This window comes from Rattus norvegicus, chromosome 1, assembly GCF_021556685.1.
Source record: "Rattus norvegicus strain SHRSP/BbbUtx chromosome 1, alternate assembly SHRSP_T2T, whole genome shotgun sequence".
NCBI lineage: Eukaryota > Metazoa > Chordata > Mammalia > Rodentia > Muridae > Rattus > Rattus norvegicus.
The window spans coordinates 130,249,000-130,259,429 of NC_141534.1; the positions used below are offsets into that span (position 1 = coordinate 130,249,000).

Here is a 10,430-nt window from a genome sequence, read left to right on the forward strand (position 1 = left end):
AGCCTTTACTATAGCTTGGATTGTTTGTGGGTTCCCATAGGGCTCCCTTGGCCAACAACTCAATTAGATATCACCTACCCCTGGTCCTGGACTTGTTAATAAAAGACATCTAGTCGAAGTGTCTTCCTGCATTTTTTTAGTGATTCCATTTAGTTTTCTTTCATATATGTATATATATTTAAAAATGTCTAGTTTACAAACAAGCTCTCAAATTGCCCTTTGTTTTAGTTAGTCATGCTCTGTATTCCCTCTCTAATCTCCTCTTCCCTTCCTTGTTAATCTTCCCTTTCTAGCCCCCCTCATCTACCCATAAATACATATTCTATTTTTCCTTTCGAAGGCTCCATTCCTGCCCCTTAGTCCCTTACTTTATACCTAAAGTCTTTATACCTAAAGTGGTTACATGGGTTGTAGACTTTAGTAGCTAGCAACCACATATACATGAACACATACCATATTTGTCTCTTTGGGTCTGGGTTACCTCATTCCGATGATTTTTTTTCCTATCTCTATCTATTTACCTACAAATTTTATGATTTCATGTTTTTTTAAAAAATCTAAATATTGTGTATGTACCCCATTTTCTTTCTCCATTCCTCCGCCGACAGACGTCTCAGCTCTTTCCAGTTTCTGGCAGTTATGAGTAGAGCACTAATGATCGCGGTTGAGCGAGTGTCTGTGTAGTGGGACGTAGAGTCCTTTGGACGCATGCCAGGAGTAGCATAGCTGGATGTGGAGGTAGATCTGCCCACAGCTTCCTGGGGAATAGCCATATTGATTTCTACAGTGGCTGTACAGATTTACCAGCGATGGAAGAGTGTTCTCCTTACCCTACATCCTCACCGCGTGAGCTGTCATTTGTTTTATTGCTCTTTGCCGTTCTGACTGGTGTGAGATGAAATTTCAGCGTGATTTTTGTCGTGCATCTCCCTGATGACTAAGGACGCTGAACATTTCTTTAAGTCCGTCTCAGTCATTTTTTGTTTCATCCTTTGGTAACTCTGTTAGATAAGTACCTCATTTTTAAATTGTATTATTTGTGGGTTTTTTGATGATTTTGGGGTTCTTTATGCCTTTTAGAATTTAGTCCTCTATTGGATGTGTAGTTGGTAAAAATCTTTTCCCATTAGGTTTTCCAATTTGGTAGTATGCGGGTTTTAAAAATATGTCCTTATGAGTATCTGGATTTCCTTGGTCTTTTGTTCTGTCCCCTTGTCATCTCTAATTTTATCAATTTGCATATTCTTTTTCTGTCTTTTAGTTAATTTGGGTAAGGGCTTATCAATCTAATTGATTTTCTCAAAAAAAAAAAAACCTCTTCATTTCATTGGATTTTTTTGTATTGTTTGTTTCTATTTTATTTTAGCCCTGAGTTTGATTATTTCTTGATGGCTACTCTTTTTGTGTGTGATTTCTTATTTTATTCTGGAGCTTTTGAGTGTGCTGTTAACTTGGTAACATAAGGTCTCTCTCTCTCTCTCTCTCTCTCTCTCTCTCTCTCTCTCTCTCTCTCTCTTCCTCTCTCTCTTCCTTCATTGTGTCCTATGGTTTTGGTTATGATGTGCTTTTATTTCACCCAATTTTAAGACTTTAATTTCTTTCTTGACCCATTTTTTTCACTCAGGAATGAGTTGTTCAGTTTCCATAGTTTCCCTGAGTTTGTCAGCTTTTCATTGTTTCTGTTGTTGGTAATCCATCTTTAATCCATGGCAATCAGGTAGGATACAGAGTGCTATTTCAAGTTTCTTGTATCTGGTAAGATTTCCTTTGAGTCCTAGTAGTAGTCAACTTTGGAGAAAGTTTCATGAGGTGCTGAGAAGCAGGTTTAATTTTTGTGTATGTATTTGGGGAAATGTTCTGTGTACATGTTAGCTCCGTTTAGTTTATAACTTCAGTTACCTTTAGCGTTGCTCTGTTTAGTTTTTGTCTGGACGACGAGACATCCAGTACTGGTGAGAGTTGAATATTGAAGTCTTGTTCTATCACTGTGTGAGGATCAAGATGTGATTTTGGTCATAATAGTGTTTCTTTCTATGATGTCAGGTGCCCTTGAGTTTACTGTATAGGTGTTGAGAATTGTAATCTCCTCTTGGTGGATTTTTCCTTTGTGCGAGTAGCATCCTTTCCTGTCTCTTCAGATGACTTCTGATTTGAAGTCTACTTTGTCAAATGTTAAAATGGCTACACAAGCTTTTTTCTTGAGTCCATTTGTTCGGAATATCTTTTTCCACTTTTTTCCCCTGAAGATGTGTTTCTTGAATGCACCAGAAGGATGAATCTTATCATTTGAGTCAAATCTGTCAGTCTTTGTCTCTCTATTGGAGAATGAAGACCATTGTGGTCTCTGTTCATCAAATCCCAAATTCTCTTGTCCCTGTACTGAGCCAAAATGGCCAGTACTCCCTTCCCCTGGTCCCCAGTGCAGATGTCTCCAGCCTTTGAAAAGGGCTGCCCAACCTAGCTTCCATATCTATCCATCCCCTGAACTTAGTGATAATTCTTTTTTTAAAGTTAGATATATTTCTTTATTTACATTTTAAATGTTATTCCCTTTCCCAGTTTCCTGTCAATAAGCCCCCCCATCCCCTCCCCATCCCCCATATGGGTGTTTCCCCCTATCAACCCCCCTTATGGGCCCCCTGACATTCCCTTGCACTGGGAGTCCAACCTTGGCAGGACCAAGGGCTTCCCTTTCCACTGGTGCTCCAACAAGTCTATTCACTGCTACATATGCATTTGGAGCCCTGGGTCAATCCATGTATAGTCTTTTGGTAGTGGTTTAGTTCCTGGAAGCTCTGGTTGTTTGGCATTGTTGTTTTTATGGGGTTGCAAGCCCCTTCAGCTCTTTCAGTCCTTCCTCTAGTGCTCCCAAAGGGGGTCCTGTTCTCAGTTCAGTGGTTTGCTGCTAGCATTGACCTCTGTATTGGACATGCTCAGGAGAGATCTGTATCCGGTCCCTTTTCTACATGCACTCTTTTGCTTCATCAATCAGTTTTGGTGGCTGTATATATATGGGCCAAATGTGGGGCAGGCTCTGAATGGCTGTTCCTTCAGTCTCTGGTCTATAGTCTCTGGGGTCTGCCTCCATATCCCCTCCTATGAATTTTTTTTTATCCCTTTTAAGGAGTGGGAGATCTGCATTTTGGTCATCCTTCTTGAGCTTCCTGTGGTCTGCGGATTGCATCTTGGGTAATTCGAACTTTTGGGCTGATACTTATCAATGAGTGCATGAAGTCATTGTTTTGATAGCTAAATAGTACTCCATTGTGTAGATGTACCACATGCTTTGAATCCATTCCTCTGTTGAAGGGCATCTGGGTTCTTTCCAGCTTCTGGTTGTTATAAATAAGGCTGCTATGAACAGAGTGGAGCATGTGTCTTTGTTGTATGTTGGAGCATCTCTTGGGTATATTGCTAGCTAGCACTTTCCCCGTGCAGATGGCTCTTGCTTTTGAAGGGGGCAGGAGTTAGTATCCTTGAGGTGATGAAGCCCACTCTCACTCTTGAGCTACGGGAAAGTGTTCCTAGGCAGATGTGACCACTTTGTAAAAACACACTGGCCTCCAATAACAAAATGAGTTACCCTTCCCAGGTCAAAAAGGTCCTTTTCCAGCTGCATGATTCCACCTCACTGTCTGAACAAGTGTTATCGGGTTTGAAGGACCACACTACTTTACCCGCTACCCAATCATGTAACACCAGGGCTTGAGAACCCCAGCTTACTCATTCTCCTATATATGTCTCAACCCCCTAGACACAAGCATTGCATAGGATTGGGAATCTGGTTCATACTCATACATAAAAACTCTCTTTGTTTATTACATCGGTATCACAATTTCTGGTGGTCTCCTGTGGTTCCTGCCAACTGGGCATAATAATTGATGTTGAGTATTATCATTGAGCAGTGTTTATTGATTTCTGTTATTTTGTTGCTAAGGTGTGGGTTTTTCCCCCTTCTTTTAATTTGCTGGTCTGGGATTGCTTATTCCTGTGTTTTCTCGTATCTGATAGCCTCTTCAGGTTGAAGTTTTCTTTCTAGTGCCTTCTTGTAGAGATGGACTTGTAGATGGATATTGTTCCAGTTTGACTTTATAATGGAATATCTTTTTTTTTTTTTGGTTCCTTTTTTCGGAGCTGGGGACCGAACCCAGGGCCTTGCGCTTCCTAGGTAAGTGCTCTACCACTGAGCTAAATCCCCAGCCCCTATAATGGAATATCTTGTTTTCTTCATATATTGTATGGGATTGAAAATTGGGCTGGCATCTTTGTTCTCTTTGGCAACACATCTAAAACCCTTCTGGCTTTTAGACTCTCCACTGAGGATTCATGTGTTATTATAGTAGGTCTTCCTTTATATGTTATGTGTATGGTCTTTTTCCTTGCAATTTTAAATATTTTTCTTTGTTCTATGTGTTTAGTGTTTTGACTACTATGTGCTGAGGGGAGGGTTTTTTGTGTTGTTTTGTTCCAGTCTACTTGATGTTCTATATACTTCTTATACCTTGATAGGCACCTCCTTCTTCAGGTTAGGAAAATGTTCTCCCATTATTTTGTTAAAAATATTTTCTGTGTGGTAGAGCGCTTGCCTAGCAAGCGCAAGGCTGTGGGTTCAGTACCCAGCTCCGGAAAAAAAAGAAAAAAATATTTTCTGTGTTTTTGATCTGTGTTTCTTCTTCCTCTCTTCCTAGTATTTACAGAATTGGTCTTTTCATAATGTTCAGATTTCCTGGGTGTTTTGTGTGTTGTTGTTGTTGTTGTTTGGTTGGTGTGTGTGTGTGTGTGTGTGTGTGTGTGTGTGTGTGTGTGGTGTGTATGTGTTAACATTATTCTTTGAGGAATCTATTTCTTTTATCTTATCTGCAGTGCCTGATATTCTGTCTTCTATCTTTTGTTGATGAAAGATTCTCTCTTCCATTCCTGTTGGTGAGGTTTACTATTGAGGTTTTTGTTTGATTTCCTAAATTTTTTACTTCTAATTTTACCTCAGTTTGAGTTTTCTTCAGTGATTTTATTTCTTCTTTCCTGCCTTGGACTGTTTTAACCATTTCATTCCCCTGTTGTGCTTTCACAGACTTCACATATCCTCTTTAAGGTCCTGGAACATATCCATTATAGCTATTTTGAAGTCATTATTGTGTGCTTCATCTATATTGCATTTCATGAGGGCCTGCTGTAGTGTGTTACTGGGTTCCGATGGAGACATATTGTCTTGGGTGTTATGGTTGTGTTTTGCACTGGTGTCTAGGCATCTGTGTTTGGAATAATTGTAATTGTAGGTGTTGATATCTAATCTTGTCTTCCTCATAAAGGTGCTTCTATTGCCTTCTCTGGTAGTGCGGGAACTGTGGGATGATTGGTAGGGAGTGCTTCTGAGTTCCTACCAGGTGTAACTACTGGGGGTCTAGGTAGAATGCGTTTCCAGGTGTTGGAAGCTGACATGAAAAACACTGTTGGTCTTCCTATGGGGTGGCCATCCCCTCCCATAACCTGGATCCCTGGGAGCTCCCAGCCAAAGAGCATACGTGGGCTGCTCCAAGACATTCCCCTTCCCTGATGAATATGTAGCAGAGGACTGCCTTGTCTGGACTCAGTGGGAGAGGATGTACCTAATTCTGTAAAGACTTGATGCCTCAGGGAAGGGGGAGGCCCGAGGGTGGGGCATCTCTCAAAGGTAAAGGGGAGAGGCGATGTAGAGAAGAACTCTGCAAAGGGGGATCAGGATGGGGTATTAACAACAACAACAACAACAGAATGGGGTGGGCTAAAAGGCAATAAGCTAAGAAGGTCCACAGGAGAGAGGAAAGCTGGTTCTGATGAGAGGGTTGTCAGAGTCCCTAGGGAATGGAGACAGAGAGGGAGGACCAGCCCCTGAATGTAGTCTGCTACAGGGCTGGCGATATGACTCCATTCTCTTTCAAAAATAACCCACTGTGCCATCACAGTGTTCATTCTAGCACCACAGAGCTGATTTATGACACCTCAAGTCAATATGCCACCATGATACTCATTTGTGACATCACAATACTCCAGCGAGCCACCACAATGCTTGTCATTGTACTACTATATCAGAAATCACAATGAACCATCCTGTCATTGAAACACTCCATTGTGATATCTCAACATCCCATCTTGACTCAAAACACTGCCAAGTGCCATCGCAATGCTGTGTCGTTTCATCACATAGTATGTTGTGACGCCACAGTGACTCATTATGCCATGCAAATGCTTCCATGTGCCATCGCTATACCCAACGCACCATCACCGTGTACTACTGCGATGGCATGGATCAAAATTCAGAACTGCGATATAAGAGTGTATCGTTGTGATGCCATACTAGAACGCCTCAATGAAGCAAAGGTTCAGGGTAGTAAAACTAGGAAACATGGTGCTGTGACAATTCAGCAGCCTCCTGGTGCAGTGGCGTGGTTTGCAATCACAGTGGAGCAAAACAACCACTATAATGAAACAATAAACTATTTCGATGTCCCAACAGCACTATGGTAGCACAGTACACTGTTGTGATGGCAAAATGGAGCATTTTGATGGCCAAGTGTAGCTCTTATCATACATTGTGCTATTACAGTGATGAACTGCTGTCGCAACCAACCTCGACCAGCAAGGAAGACACAACCAGAGGAGATCTTCTTCAAGCAGTTTATTCAGGAACCTTGATACAATCTTCTACCCCAGGGAATGCCCTACATCAGCTTAAGTACCCAACGCCAACCAACCCCAACGTGCCACATGGGGCTTGCCGATAGGCTGTCTCTATGCGGAAGCAACCAGGCCAAGCAGGAACAGCCAAATAAGGACTTGTTTTTCACAAGGAGCGCTCACCGTCAGGAGGGTTGAAGGCGGAAACTGGCGCCATCTTTGGGGTGCGGGACTTCGCAGCTCCCTACAAACTGCGACATCTCAGTGTTGCTGTACATCATCACAATCCTTCACTGCGCCATCACAATTTTGGGCACAACTTCATTTTGCTATTGTAGCGGGACACTGTGACATCACAATGCTCCATTGTTTTAACACTGTGCTCCCCTGTGCCACCACAGTGCAGTAGTGCGGCATCACCAAACTCAGTGGTGACATCATGATGTTTCATTATGCCGTAATGATAGTGCACAACCAGCATTGTGACATTGTAATGTGCTAAATACAGTGAATTCATAGGATTTGTAATGCCACAGCACTCCATTCAGCCATCACAATGCCCCATCTGTCGTCATAGCGATATAACATCACAATGACTCCTTTTGTCTTCACAGTGCTACATTATGTACAAGTGCTCCATTGTGCCAACACCACAATTGAGTGTGTCTGCACATATGCATGAAGGCCAGAGGTCTGCCTCAGCTGTCCTTCCTCACATACCATCCCCTGTATTTCTCTCACTGGTCTGGAACTTGCCAATAGGCTAGATTGTCTACATAGTGAGTCCTAGAGAGGCTCCCGTTTCTGCCTCTGTGGGACTGGGTTTACAACCACTCATTACCTCTCTTGACTTTTAGAATGTGGGTCCTGGAGATGGGACTCCTATCTTAAGCTAAGGGACTGTCTCCCAAGACACACAATGTTTCGTCTTTTGTTTTGTTTGCACAAGTTCCAGAGGCTCTGTTTATCTTCCCAGGCTATTCTTCCTCCTCAGTCCTGAAACTGAGTGAATTTCGTGAGTCCATTTGCAGCTTTACTTGAGTTCATCGAGTGAATTTTTAATCCCCTTTCCGGTTTTGTAATTAGCGTTTGGTTATTTTTATAACTCCTGTTCCCTTGTTGAGATTTTTCTATTCTACCCTTTGTTTTAAGGAGGTTTGCAATTAACTACTGAATCATTTTGATCATGACTGCTTAAAATGTTTCTTTTAAATAATTCCAAGACCCAATTCTTCCCAATGCTGTAGTCGATTTCTCTCTTTCCCAACCTTCAGTGTTCTTGGTTCTTGTTATGCTGGATGTAGTATGAGAGGCTGACTGTCTTAGGAGGGGAGCCTGGGCCTTTCTCTATCCGTAGGCCCCCTGTGTTTAAGGTTCAGCAGTGCAGGTGTGACCTGCTTTGTGGACTGTGGTTGCCGGACACATGATTGTCAGAGCCTTTGTGGGGCTGTGTCTGTTTGCTTGTTTTTGTTTTTGTTTTTCTCGTGTGGCTAGCTCTCCAGTGGGTTCCTTTGGGTGCTGCTTGAGAAGTCAGGAAGACCTTCTTCAGCCCCAGCTGTTGTTTCTTGCAGGAAGAAACTCTTCAGACCTAAGAGGCCAAATGTTCTTCCTGGGCTCTGCACTCGTTCAAGGAAGGAGCATTTGTTTTGTGGCTACATTTCTCTTTGACTGTGCTGTTCACTCTCTGGTGTCACAGTCCTGATGGGGACAAAGATGTTTCCTGGGGTGAGCTCTTGACATGGTGGAATCCTCTTTGCTGATGCAGGTCACCTCTTTTCCTTCAGGACATCTCTTATGCCATGAAATGAGAGATGGGGCAGTGTCCTCAGACTTGCTGGGGGAAGGGAAGCCCTTCCTCAGGGCGCTGATCAGCGGCAGGGTCACTGGTCAGTTCTCCTGCATTTCTGCTGTAGTTGGTGGTGTTGCTGATTGTGACGGTTGCTTTTGTGTAGCCCCTGTTGTGATTTGAATATGGAACATTCCCCACAGACTCATGAATTCTTGGTCTCTAGATGGTGGTGCTGTTTTGGAAGATTGTTTAACGTAGAAGGTAGAGCTTCACTGCAGGAAGTGGGTTACAGTGAATCTTGAGGTTTTTATAGCCTGACCATACTTCCTGTCCTCTCTCGGCTTCCTGACTAAGGGTGCAAGGTACCTAACCCCATTGAACCCCTGCCTTCACCATGGTGGATCGTACCTCTTCAAAACTATAAGCCAAAATCATGTTTGCAAGATGGCTCTATGAGTAATGGCCTCGGCTGTCGAGCTCCCAAACTAGAGTTTGACTTTCAGAACCCACGTGGCAGAAGGAGAGAACGGACTCCAGCAAGTTGTCCTCTGACTTCCCTTGCATGCTGTGGTACAGGCACAGAACCAAGTTCCCATTCCAGAGGAGAAAAAGACAACGAGAAAGAATGAACCAGCAAGACCAAGCTCCAGAAGATCAAGTCCTACAGCTTCCCGTCTGGCATTCAGAGCACAGTGTCGCCACTAGGATTCCAACAGTGTTGGGCAGTCTATGGCCATACATTATAACATACATGGCCTCTCGCGAGTCAACTATACCCAGAGCCTAAGCCATCCCTCAGCAGACACCCCAGTTTGCTAGCGTGTCCAACATCCGAGAATCTTAAACCATCACAGTTTTCCCCATTCCTTCCTCAAGAGCTCAGGGAAAGGAAAGGGATCTGATTGTTCTACATGTTACCTATCTCCTTCTTGCTGCAAGCTGCCATGAACCCATAATCTTGCATGGCTGATAGCAGATTCTACAGCTAGCTCCAGAAGTATCCACCTCCCCTTTGACCACAATTGCACTGCATGATAAGTGCCTGCAGTCTGGAGAGATGCCTCCCTGCATGGCCCCTTACAGCAGGACATCCTGGAGACCCTCTTTTTAAGCATTGCCCCCTCCCCGCACAGTCTTTTCCACTGAAATATTTTTGAATGAGTTTATATTTGTACACTTTGTGTCCTTAAGGAGCCTACCTAGCCTTGTGCTCTAGTATAAAGTATGTGGCTTCTGTTTAATGTTGCTAACAATTGCAGATGGTTGAGTCAGGCATGGTGGCACACACCTTTAATCCCAGCCCTCAGGAGGCAGAGGCAGAGGCAGAGGCAGAGGCAGAGAGAGAGAGAGAGAGAGAGAGAGAGAGAGAGAGAGAGAGAGAGAGAGAGCGCATTTGTCTACTTACCCTGTCTCAGCTGTAAATATCCTCCTCTCACTCCTTTCCCTAACTCACACGTCGTCCGTCATCTTTTGTATCTTTCTGTTATGTTCCCCAGCCACTCCTGCCAGATTCTCACTGTAAATCTCACTAAGAGCAACAAGCCACAACAACACCACAGCCCTGACACGTCGTCTTGAACGTTCTTTTGCCAAAGAAATCAGTGCATTGCTTTGAGCTCAGTTTCACTCAGACTTTCGGGGCCAAATGGGCAGAAGTTTTCTTCCACAGAGTGTAAAGCAAATGTCCCCTTGTCTGTTTAGTGACAGAATTCTTGTTCCCCTTCAAAGCCTTAGGAGCACTTCCAGCGGCATTCTGGTCACCTGAATCATCCCACCTGTATTCTCCATTAACCTGTTCATAACTTATCAGACCAGCGGTTCTCAACCTTCCCGATGCTGTTACCCTTTAATACAGCTCCTCATGTTGTGGTGACAAACAACCATAAAATTATTTCATTGCTACTTCATAACCGTAATGTTGTTAGTTATGAATCCTAATGCAAATACAGACATCCGTGTTTTCTGATGGTCTTAGGTGATCCTTATA

At 43.3% G+C, this 10,430-nt stretch overlaps 1 long non-coding RNA gene across 1 annotated transcript in view; it reads right to left on the minus strand.

Moving 5' to 3' along the window:
• Positions 1–10,004, minus strand: part of LOC120099837 (uncharacterized) — a 28,896-nt gene extending 18,892 nt beyond the window's left edge. The window contains exon 1 of the long non-coding RNA XR_015646854.1: positions 9,849–10,004. This is a non-coding gene — a long non-coding RNA (uncharacterized LOC120099837). The remainder of the gene's footprint in view (positions 1–9,848) is intronic.
• Between the last annotated feature and the right edge of the window lie 426 nt (positions 10,005–10,430).